The 7,500-nt window shown below is 57.0% G+C and overlaps 9 non-coding genes across 9 annotated transcripts; all 9 read left to right on the forward strand.

Moving 5' to 3' along the window:
- The first annotated feature begins 461 nt into the window (after positions 1 to 461).
- Positions 462 to 580, forward strand: LOC140412670 (5S ribosomal RNA). Its single transcript, XR_011941858.1, has one exon. It is a non-coding gene; the product is annotated as a 5S ribosomal RNA (ribosomal RNA).
- A 694-nt stretch (positions 581 to 1,274) lies between these two features.
- LOC140412671 (5S ribosomal RNA) lies at positions 1,275 to 1,393 on the forward strand. The gene has a single exon (XR_011941859.1). It is a non-coding gene; the product is annotated as a 5S ribosomal RNA (ribosomal RNA).
- A 694-nt stretch (positions 1,394 to 2,087) lies between these two features.
- On the forward strand, positions 2,088 to 2,206 carry LOC140414255 (5S ribosomal RNA). The gene has a single exon (XR_011943396.1). It is a non-coding gene; the product is annotated as a 5S ribosomal RNA (ribosomal RNA).
- Positions 2,207 to 2,900: 694 nt separating this feature from the next.
- LOC140413258 (5S ribosomal RNA) lies at positions 2,901 to 3,019 on the forward strand. The gene has a single exon (XR_011942433.1). It is a non-coding gene; the product is annotated as a 5S ribosomal RNA (ribosomal RNA).
- A 694-nt stretch (positions 3,020 to 3,713) lies between these two features.
- Positions 3,714 to 3,832, forward strand: LOC140412672 (5S ribosomal RNA). Its single transcript, XR_011941860.1, has one exon. It is a non-coding gene; the product is annotated as a 5S ribosomal RNA (ribosomal RNA).
- Positions 3,833 to 4,526: 694 nt separating this feature from the next.
- Positions 4,527 to 4,645, forward strand: LOC140412673 (5S ribosomal RNA). Its single transcript, XR_011941861.1, has one exon. It is a non-coding gene; the product is annotated as a 5S ribosomal RNA (ribosomal RNA).
- Positions 4,646 to 5,339: 694 nt separating this feature from the next.
- On the forward strand, positions 5,340 to 5,458 carry LOC140412674 (5S ribosomal RNA). Its single transcript, XR_011941862.1, has one exon. It is a non-coding gene; the product is annotated as a 5S ribosomal RNA (ribosomal RNA).
- Positions 5,459 to 6,152: 694 nt separating this feature from the next.
- Positions 6,153 to 6,271, forward strand: LOC140415558 (5S ribosomal RNA). Its single transcript, XR_011944602.1, has one exon. It is a non-coding gene; the product is annotated as a 5S ribosomal RNA (ribosomal RNA).
- Positions 6,272 to 6,965: 694 nt separating this feature from the next.
- On the forward strand, positions 6,966 to 7,084 carry LOC140412675 (5S ribosomal RNA). Its single transcript, XR_011941863.1, has one exon. It is a non-coding gene; the product is annotated as a 5S ribosomal RNA (ribosomal RNA).
- Positions 7,085 to 7,500: the final 416 nt, after the last annotated feature.

Raw genomic sequence — 7,500 nt, forward strand, 5'->3', positions numbered from 1 at the left:
TGGCCGCAAGCCAGTGTGTCGGCAGGACGTTCTCTCTCCTAGCCTGAAGGCGCCGCATGAATGCAAGTTGTGGCATTGGGGCTGGTGTGGAAAGCGAAGGAAGAGAGAGCTGGCTTGCATTGCCTGCCTGACCCTTGTGCTGGCTGTGCTGAGAGAAGTGCGCAGCGTTGCAATGTGGAAAGGCAGCAGCGTGCAGGCGGCAGGCTGGTGTGAGGTGGGCGGGGCTTGCAGTTTTCCTTGGGGAGGTGGAGAAGAAAAAAGAGAGCTAGGTGGGGACGGCATGAAGGGGAGCGAGTATCAGGCATATAGGCTAGAATTAGAAGGAGAAGGAGAGAAAGAGGAGGAGAAGTAGAAGTAGAAGTAGAAAAAGAGAGAGAAAAAATTGAAAACAACCGGAAAGAAGAAGTGGCGAGGGTGCTAGGGTGGCCAGCTTGAATAGGCGAGAAGACGGTGCTGCAGATGCCTACGGCCATACTAGTCTGAAAACGCCCGATCTCGTCTGATCTCGGAAGCTAAGCAGACTCAGGCCTGGTTAGTACTTGGATGGGAGACCGCCTGGGAATACCAGGTGCAGTAGGCTTTTGCGGCCAGCAGTGACTGCTCACGCCAAGCACTCTCCACACCAGAGGCAGGCCAACCTTTTGCTGCTCTCTGCGTCCTCGCCATTCCTCCCAACACTTGCCTGCGGGCTCAACTCAGGCAGGCGGCTTGGTCGGGCCATTCAGCTGCTGCAGCTTTGCCGGGCCTTTGCAACGCAGCACGGTTGTGTGCCTTGGCGTGCTGCACTTTGATGGGCACGCCAGCTGGCCCGTGTGGCCGCAAGCCAGTGTGTCGGCAGGACGTTCTCTCTCCTAGCCTGAAGGCGCCGCATGAATGCAAGTTGTGGCATTGGGGCTGGTGTGGAAAGCGAAGGAAGAGAGAGCTGGCTTGCATTGCCTGCCTGACCCTTGTGCTGGCTGTGCTGAGAGAAGTGCGCAGCGTTGCAATGTGGAAAGGCAGCAGCGTGCAGGCGGCAGGCTGGTGTGAGGTAGGCGGGGCTTGCAGTTTTCCTTGAGGAGGTGGAGAAGAAAAAAGAGAGCTCGGTGGGGATGGCATGAAGGGGAGCGAGTATCAGGCATATAGGCTAGAATTAGCAGGAGAAGGAGAGAAAGAGGAGGAGAAGTAGAAGTAGAAGTAGAAAAAGAGAGAGAAAAAACTGAAAACAACCGGAAAGAAGAAGTGGCGAGGGTGCTAGGGTGGCCAGCTTGAATAGGCGAGAAGACGGTGCTGCAGATGCCTACGGCCATACTAGTCTGAAAACGCCCGATCTCGTCTGATCTCGGAAGCTAAGCAGACTCAGGCCTGGTTAGTACTTGGATGGGAGACCGCCTGGGAATACCAGGTGCAGTAGGCTTTTGCGGCCAGCAGTGACTGCTCACGCCAAGCACTCTCCACACCAGAGGCAGGCCAACCTTTTGCTGCTCTCTGCGTCCTCGCCATTCCTCCCAACACTTGCCTGCGGGCTCAACTCAGGCAGGCGGCTTGGTCGGGCCATTCAGCTGCTGCAGCTTTGCCGGGCCTTTGCAACGCAGCACGGTTGTGTGCCTTGGCGTGCTGCACTTTGATGGGCACGCCAGCTGGCCCGTGTGGCCGCAAGCCAGTGTGTCGGCAGGACGTTCTCTCTCCTAGCCTGAAGGCGCCGCATGAATGCAAGTTGTGGCATTGGGGCTGGTGTGGAAAGCGAAGGAAGAGAGAGCTGGCTTGCATTGCCTGCCTGACCCTTGTGCTGGCTGTGCTGAGAGAAGTGCGCAGCGTTGCAATGTGGAAAGGCAGCAGCGTGCAGGCGGCAGGCTGGTGTGAGGTAGGCGGGGCTTGCAGTTTTCCTTGAGGAGGTGGAGAAGAAAAAAGAGAGCTCGGTGGGGATGGCATGAAGGGGAGCGAGTATCAGGCATATAGGCTAGAATTAGCAGGAGAAGGAGAGAAAGAGGAGGAGAAGTAGAAGTAGAAGTAGAAAAAGAGAGAGAAAAAACTGAAAACAACCGGAAAGAAGAAGTGGCGAGGGTGCTAGGGTGGCCAGCTTGAATAGGCGAGAAGACGGTGCTGCAGATGCCTACGGCCATACTAGTCTGAAAACGCCCGATCTCGTCTGATCTCGGAAACTAAGCAGACTCAGGCCTGGTTAGTACTTGGATGGGAGACCGCCTGGGAATACCAGGTGCAGTAGGCTTTTGCGGCCAGCAGTGACTGCTCACGCCAAGCACTCTCCACACCAGAGGCAGGCCAACCTTTTGCTGCTCTCTGCGTCCTCGCCATTCCTCCCAACACTTGCCTGCGGGCTCAACTCAGGCAGGCGGCTTGGTCGGGCCATTCAGCTGCTGCAGCTTTGCCGGGCCTTTGCAACGCAGCACGGTTGTGTGCCTTGGCGTGCTGCACTTTGATGGGCACGCCAGCTGGCCCGTGTGGCCGCAAGCCAGTGTGTCGGCAGGACGTTCTCTCTCCTAGCCTGAAGGCGCCGCATGAATGCAAGTTGTGGCATTGGGGCTGGTGTGGAAAGCGAAGGAAGAGAGAGCTGGCTTGCATTGCCTGCCTGACCCTTGTGCTGGCTGTGCTGAGAGAAGTGCGCAGCGTTGCAATGTGGAAAGGCAGCAGCGTGCAGGCGGCAGGCTGGTGTGAGGTAGGCGGGGCTTGCAGTTTTCCTTGAGGAGGTGGAGAAGAAAAAAGAGAGCTCGGTGGGGATGGCATGAAGGGGAGCGAGTATCAGGCATATAGGCTAGAATTAGCAGGAGAAGGAGAGAAAGAGGAGGAGAAGTAGAAGTAGAAGTAGAAAAAGAGAGAGAAAAAATTGAAAACAACCGGAAAGAAGAAGTGGCGAGGGTGCTAGGGTGGCCAGCTTGAATAGGCGAGAAGACGGTGCTGCAGATGCCTACCGCCATACTAGTCTGAAAACGCCCGATCTCGTCTGATCTCGGAAGCTAAGCAGACTCAGGCCTGGTTAGTACTTGGATGGGAGACCGCCTGGGAATACCAGGTGCAGTAGGCTTTTGCGGCCAGCAGTGACTGCTCACGCCAAGCACTCTCCACACCAGAGGCAGGCCAACCTTTTGCTGCTCTCTGCGTCCTCGCCATTCCTCCCAACACTTGCCTGCGGGCTCAACTCAGGCAGGCGGCTTGGTCGGGCCATTCAGCTGCTGCAGCTTTGCCGGGCCTTTGCAACGCAGCACGGTTGTGTGCCTTGGCGTGCTGCACTTTGATGGGAACGCCAGCTGGCCCGTGTGGCCGCAAGCCAGTGTGTCGGCAGGACGTTCTCTCTCCTAGCCTGAAGGCGCCGCATGAATGCAAGTTGTGGCATTGGGGCTGGTGTGGAAAGCGAAGGAAGAGAGAGCTGGCTTGCATTGCCTGCCTGACCCTTGTGCTGGCTGTGCTGAGAGAAGTGCGCAGCGTTGCAATGTGGAAAGGCAGCAGCGTGCAGGCGGCAGGCTGGTGTGAGGTAGGCGGGGCTTGCAGTTTTCCTTGAGGAGGTGGAGAAGAAAAAAGAGAGCTCGGTGGGGATGGCATGAAGGGGAGCGAGTATCAGGCATATAGGCTAGAATTAGCAGGAGAAGGAGAGAAAGAGGAGGAGAAGTAGAAGTAGAAGTAGAAAAAGAGAGAGAAAAAATTGAAAACAACCGGAAAGAAGAAGTGGCGAGGGTGCTAGGGTGGCCAGCTTGAATAGGCGAGAAGACGGTGCTGCAGATGCCTACGGCCATACTAGTCTGAAAACGCCCGATCTCGTCTGATCTCGGAAGCTAAGCAGACTCAGGCCTGGTTAGTACTTGGATGGGAGACCGCCTGGGAATACCAGGTGCAGTAGGCTTTTGCGGCCAGCAGTGACTGCTCACGCCAAGCACTCTCCACACCAGAGGCAGGCCAACCTTTTGCTGCTCTCTGCGTCCTCGCCATTCCTCCCAACACTTGCCTGCGGGCTCAACTCAGGCAGGCGGCTTGGTCGGGCCATTCAGCTGCTGCAGCTTTGCCGGGCCTTTGCAACGCAGCACCATTGTGTGCTTTGGCGTGCTGCACTTTGATGGGCACGCCAGCTGGCCCGTGTGGCCGCAAGCCAGTGTGTCGGCAGGACGTTCTCTCTCCTAGCCTGAAGGCGCCGCATGAATGCAAGTTGTGGCATTGGGGCTGGTGTGGAAAGCGAAGGAAGAGAGAGCTGGCTTGCATTGCCTGCCTGACCCTTGTGCTGGCTGTGCTGAGAGAAGTGCGCAGCGTTGCAATGTGGAAAGGCAGCAGCGTGCAGGCGGCAGGCTGGTGTGAGGTAGGCGGGGCTTGCAGTTTTCCTTGAGGAGGTGGAGAAGAAAAAAGAGAGCTCGGTGGGGATGGCATGAAGGGGAGCGAGTATCAGGCATATAGGCTAGAATTAGCAGGAGAAGGAGAGAAAGAGGAGGAGAAGTAGAAGTAGAAGTAGAAAAAGAGAGAGAAAAAACTGAAAACAACCGGAAAGAAGAAGTGGCGAGGGTGCTAGGGTGGCCAGCTTGAATAGGCGAGAAGACGGTGCTGCAGATGCCTACGGCCATACTAGTCTGAAAACGCCCGATCTCGTCTGATCTCGGAAGCTAAGCAGACTCAGGCCTGGTTAGTACTTGGATGGGAGACCGCCTGGGAATACCAGGTGCAGTAGGCTTTTGCGGCCAGCAGTGACTGCTCACGCCAAGCACTCTCCACACCAGAGGCAGGCCAACCTTTTGCTGCTCTCTGCGTCCTCGCCATTCCTCCCAACACTTGCCTGCGGGCTCAACTCAGGCAGGCGGCTTGGTCGGGCCATTCAGCTGCTGCAGCTTTGCCGGGCCTTTGCAACGCAGCACGGTTGTGTGCCTTGGCGTGCTGCACTTTGATGGGCACGCCAGCTGGCCCGTGTGGCCGCAAGCCAGTGTGTCGGCAGGACGTTCTCTCTCCTAGCCTGAAGGCGCCGCATGAATGCAAGTTGTGGCATTGGGGCTGGTGTGGAAAGCGAAGGAAGAGAGAGCTGGCTTGCATTGCCTGCCTGACCCTTGTGCTGGCTGTGCTGAGAGAAGTGCGCAGCGTTGCAATGTGGAAAGGCAGCAGCGTGCAGGCGGCAGGCTGGTGTGAGGTAGGCGGGGCTTGCAGTTTTCCTTGAGGAGGTGGAGATGAAAAAAGAGAGCTCGGTGGGGATGGCATGAAGGGGAGCGAGTATCAGGCATATAGGCTAGAATTAGCAGGAGAAGGAGAGAAAGAGGAGGAGAAGTAGAAGTAGAAGTAGAAAAAGAGAGAGAAAAAACTGAAAACAACCGGAAAGAAGAAGTGGCGAGGGTGCTAGGGTGGCCAGCTTGAATAGGCGAGAAGACGGTGCTGCAGATGCCTACGGCCATACTAGTCTGAAAACGCCCGATCTCGTCTGATCTCGGAAGCTAAGCAGACTCAGGCCTGGTTAGTACTTGGATGGGAGACCGCCTGGGAATACCAGGTGCAGTAGGCTTTTGCGGCCAGCAGAGACTGCTCACGCCAAGCACTCTCCACACCAGAGGCAGGCCAACCTTTTGCTGCTCTCTGCGTCCTCGCCATTCCTCCCAACACTTGCCTGCGGGCTCAACTCAGGCAGGCGGCTTGGTCGGGCCATTCAGCTGCTGCAGCTTTGCCGGGCCTTTGCAACGCAGCACGGTTGTGTGCCTTGGCGTGCTGCACTTTGATGGGCACGCCAGCTGGCCCGTGTGGCCGCAAGCCAGTGTGTCGGCAGGACGTTCTCTCTCCTAGCCTGAAGGCGCCGCATGAATGCAAGTTGTGGCATTGGGGCTGGTGTGGAAAGCGAAGGAAGAGAGAGCTGGCTTGCATTGCCTGCCTGACCCTTGTGCTGGCTGTGCTGAGAGAAGTGCGCAGCGTTGCAATGTGGAAAGGCAGCAGCGTGCAGGCGGCAGGCTGGTGTGAGGTGGGCGGGGCTTGCAGTTTTCCTTGGGGAGGTGGAGAAGAAAAAAGAGAGCTAGGTGGGGACGGCATGAAGGGGAGCGAGTATCAGGCATATAGGCTAGAATTAGCAGGAGAAGGAGAGAAAGAGGAGGAGAAGTAGAAGTAGAAGTAGAAAAAGAGAGAGAAAAAATTGAAAACAACCGGAAAGAAGAAGTGGCGAGGGTGCTAGGGTGGCCAGCTTGAATAGGCGAGAAGACGGTGCTGCAGATGCCTACGGCCATACTAGTCTGAAAACGCCCGATCTCATCTGATCTCGGAAGCTAAGCAGACTCAGGCCTGGTTAGTACTTGGATGGGAGACCGCCTGGGAATACCAGGTGCAGTAGGCTTTTGCGGCCAGCAGTGACTGCTCACGCCAAGCACTCTCCACACCAGAGGCAGGCCAACCTTTTGCTGCTCTCTGCGTCCTCGCCATTCCTCCCAACACTTGCCTGCGGGCTCAACTCAGGCAGGCGGCTTGGTCGGGCCATTCAGCTGCTGCAGCTTTGCCGGGCCTTTGCAACGCAGCACGGTTGTGTGCTTTGGCGTGCTGCACTTTGATGGGCACGCCAGCTGGCCCGTGTGGCCGCAAGCCAGTGTGTCGGCAGGACGTTCTCTCTCCTAGCCTGAAGGCGCCGCATGAATGCAAGTTGTGGCATTGGGGCTGGTGTGGAAAGCGAAGGAAGAGAGAGCTGGCTTGCATTGCCTGCCTGACCCTTGTGCTGGCTGTGCTGAGAGAAGTGCGCAGCGTTGCAATGTGGAAAGGCAGCAGCGTGCAGGCGGCAGGCTGGTGTGAGGTGGGCGGGGCTTGCAGTTTTCCTTGGGGAGGTGGAGAAGAAAAAAGAGAGCTAGGTGGGGACGGCATGAAGGGGAGCGAGTATCAGGCATATAGGCTAGAATTAGCAGGAGAAGGAGAGAAAGAGGAGGAGAAGTAGAAGTAGAAGTAGAAAAAGAGAGAGAAAAAATTGAAAACAACCGGAAAGAAGAAGTGGCGAGGGTGCTAGGGTGGCCAGCTTGAATAGGCGAGAAGACGGTGCTGCAGATGCCTACGGCCATACTAGTCTGAAAACGCCCGATCTCGTCTGATCTCGGAAGCTAAGCAGACTCAGGCCTGGTTAGTACTTGGATGGGAGACCGCCTGGGAATACCAGGTGCAGTAGGCTTTTGCGGCCAGCAGTGACTGCTCACGCCAAGCACTCTCCACACCAGAGGCAGGCCAACCTTTTGCTGCTCTCTGCGTCCTCGCCATTCCTCCCAACACTTGCCTGCGGGCTCAACTCAGGCAGGCGGCTTGGTCGGGCCATTCAGCTGCTGCAGCTTTGCCGGGCCTTTGCAACGCAGCACGGTTGTGTGCCTTGGCGTGCTGCACTTTGATGGGCACGCCAGCTGGCCCGTGTGGCCGCAAGCCAGTGTGTCGGCAGGACGTTCTCTCTCCTAGCCTGAAGGCGCCGCATGAATGCAAGTTGTGGCATTGGGGCTGGTGTGGAAAGCGAAGGAAGAGAGAGCTGGCTTGCATTGCCTGCCTGACCCTTGTGCTGGCTGTGCTGAGAGAAGTGCGCAGCGTTGCAATGTGGAAAGG

The sequence above is a fragment of the Scyliorhinus torazame genome, chromosome 4 (genome assembly GCF_047496885.1).
Source record: "Scyliorhinus torazame isolate Kashiwa2021f chromosome 4, sScyTor2.1, whole genome shotgun sequence".
NCBI lineage: Eukaryota > Metazoa > Chordata > Chondrichthyes > Carcharhiniformes > Scyliorhinidae > Scyliorhinus > Scyliorhinus torazame.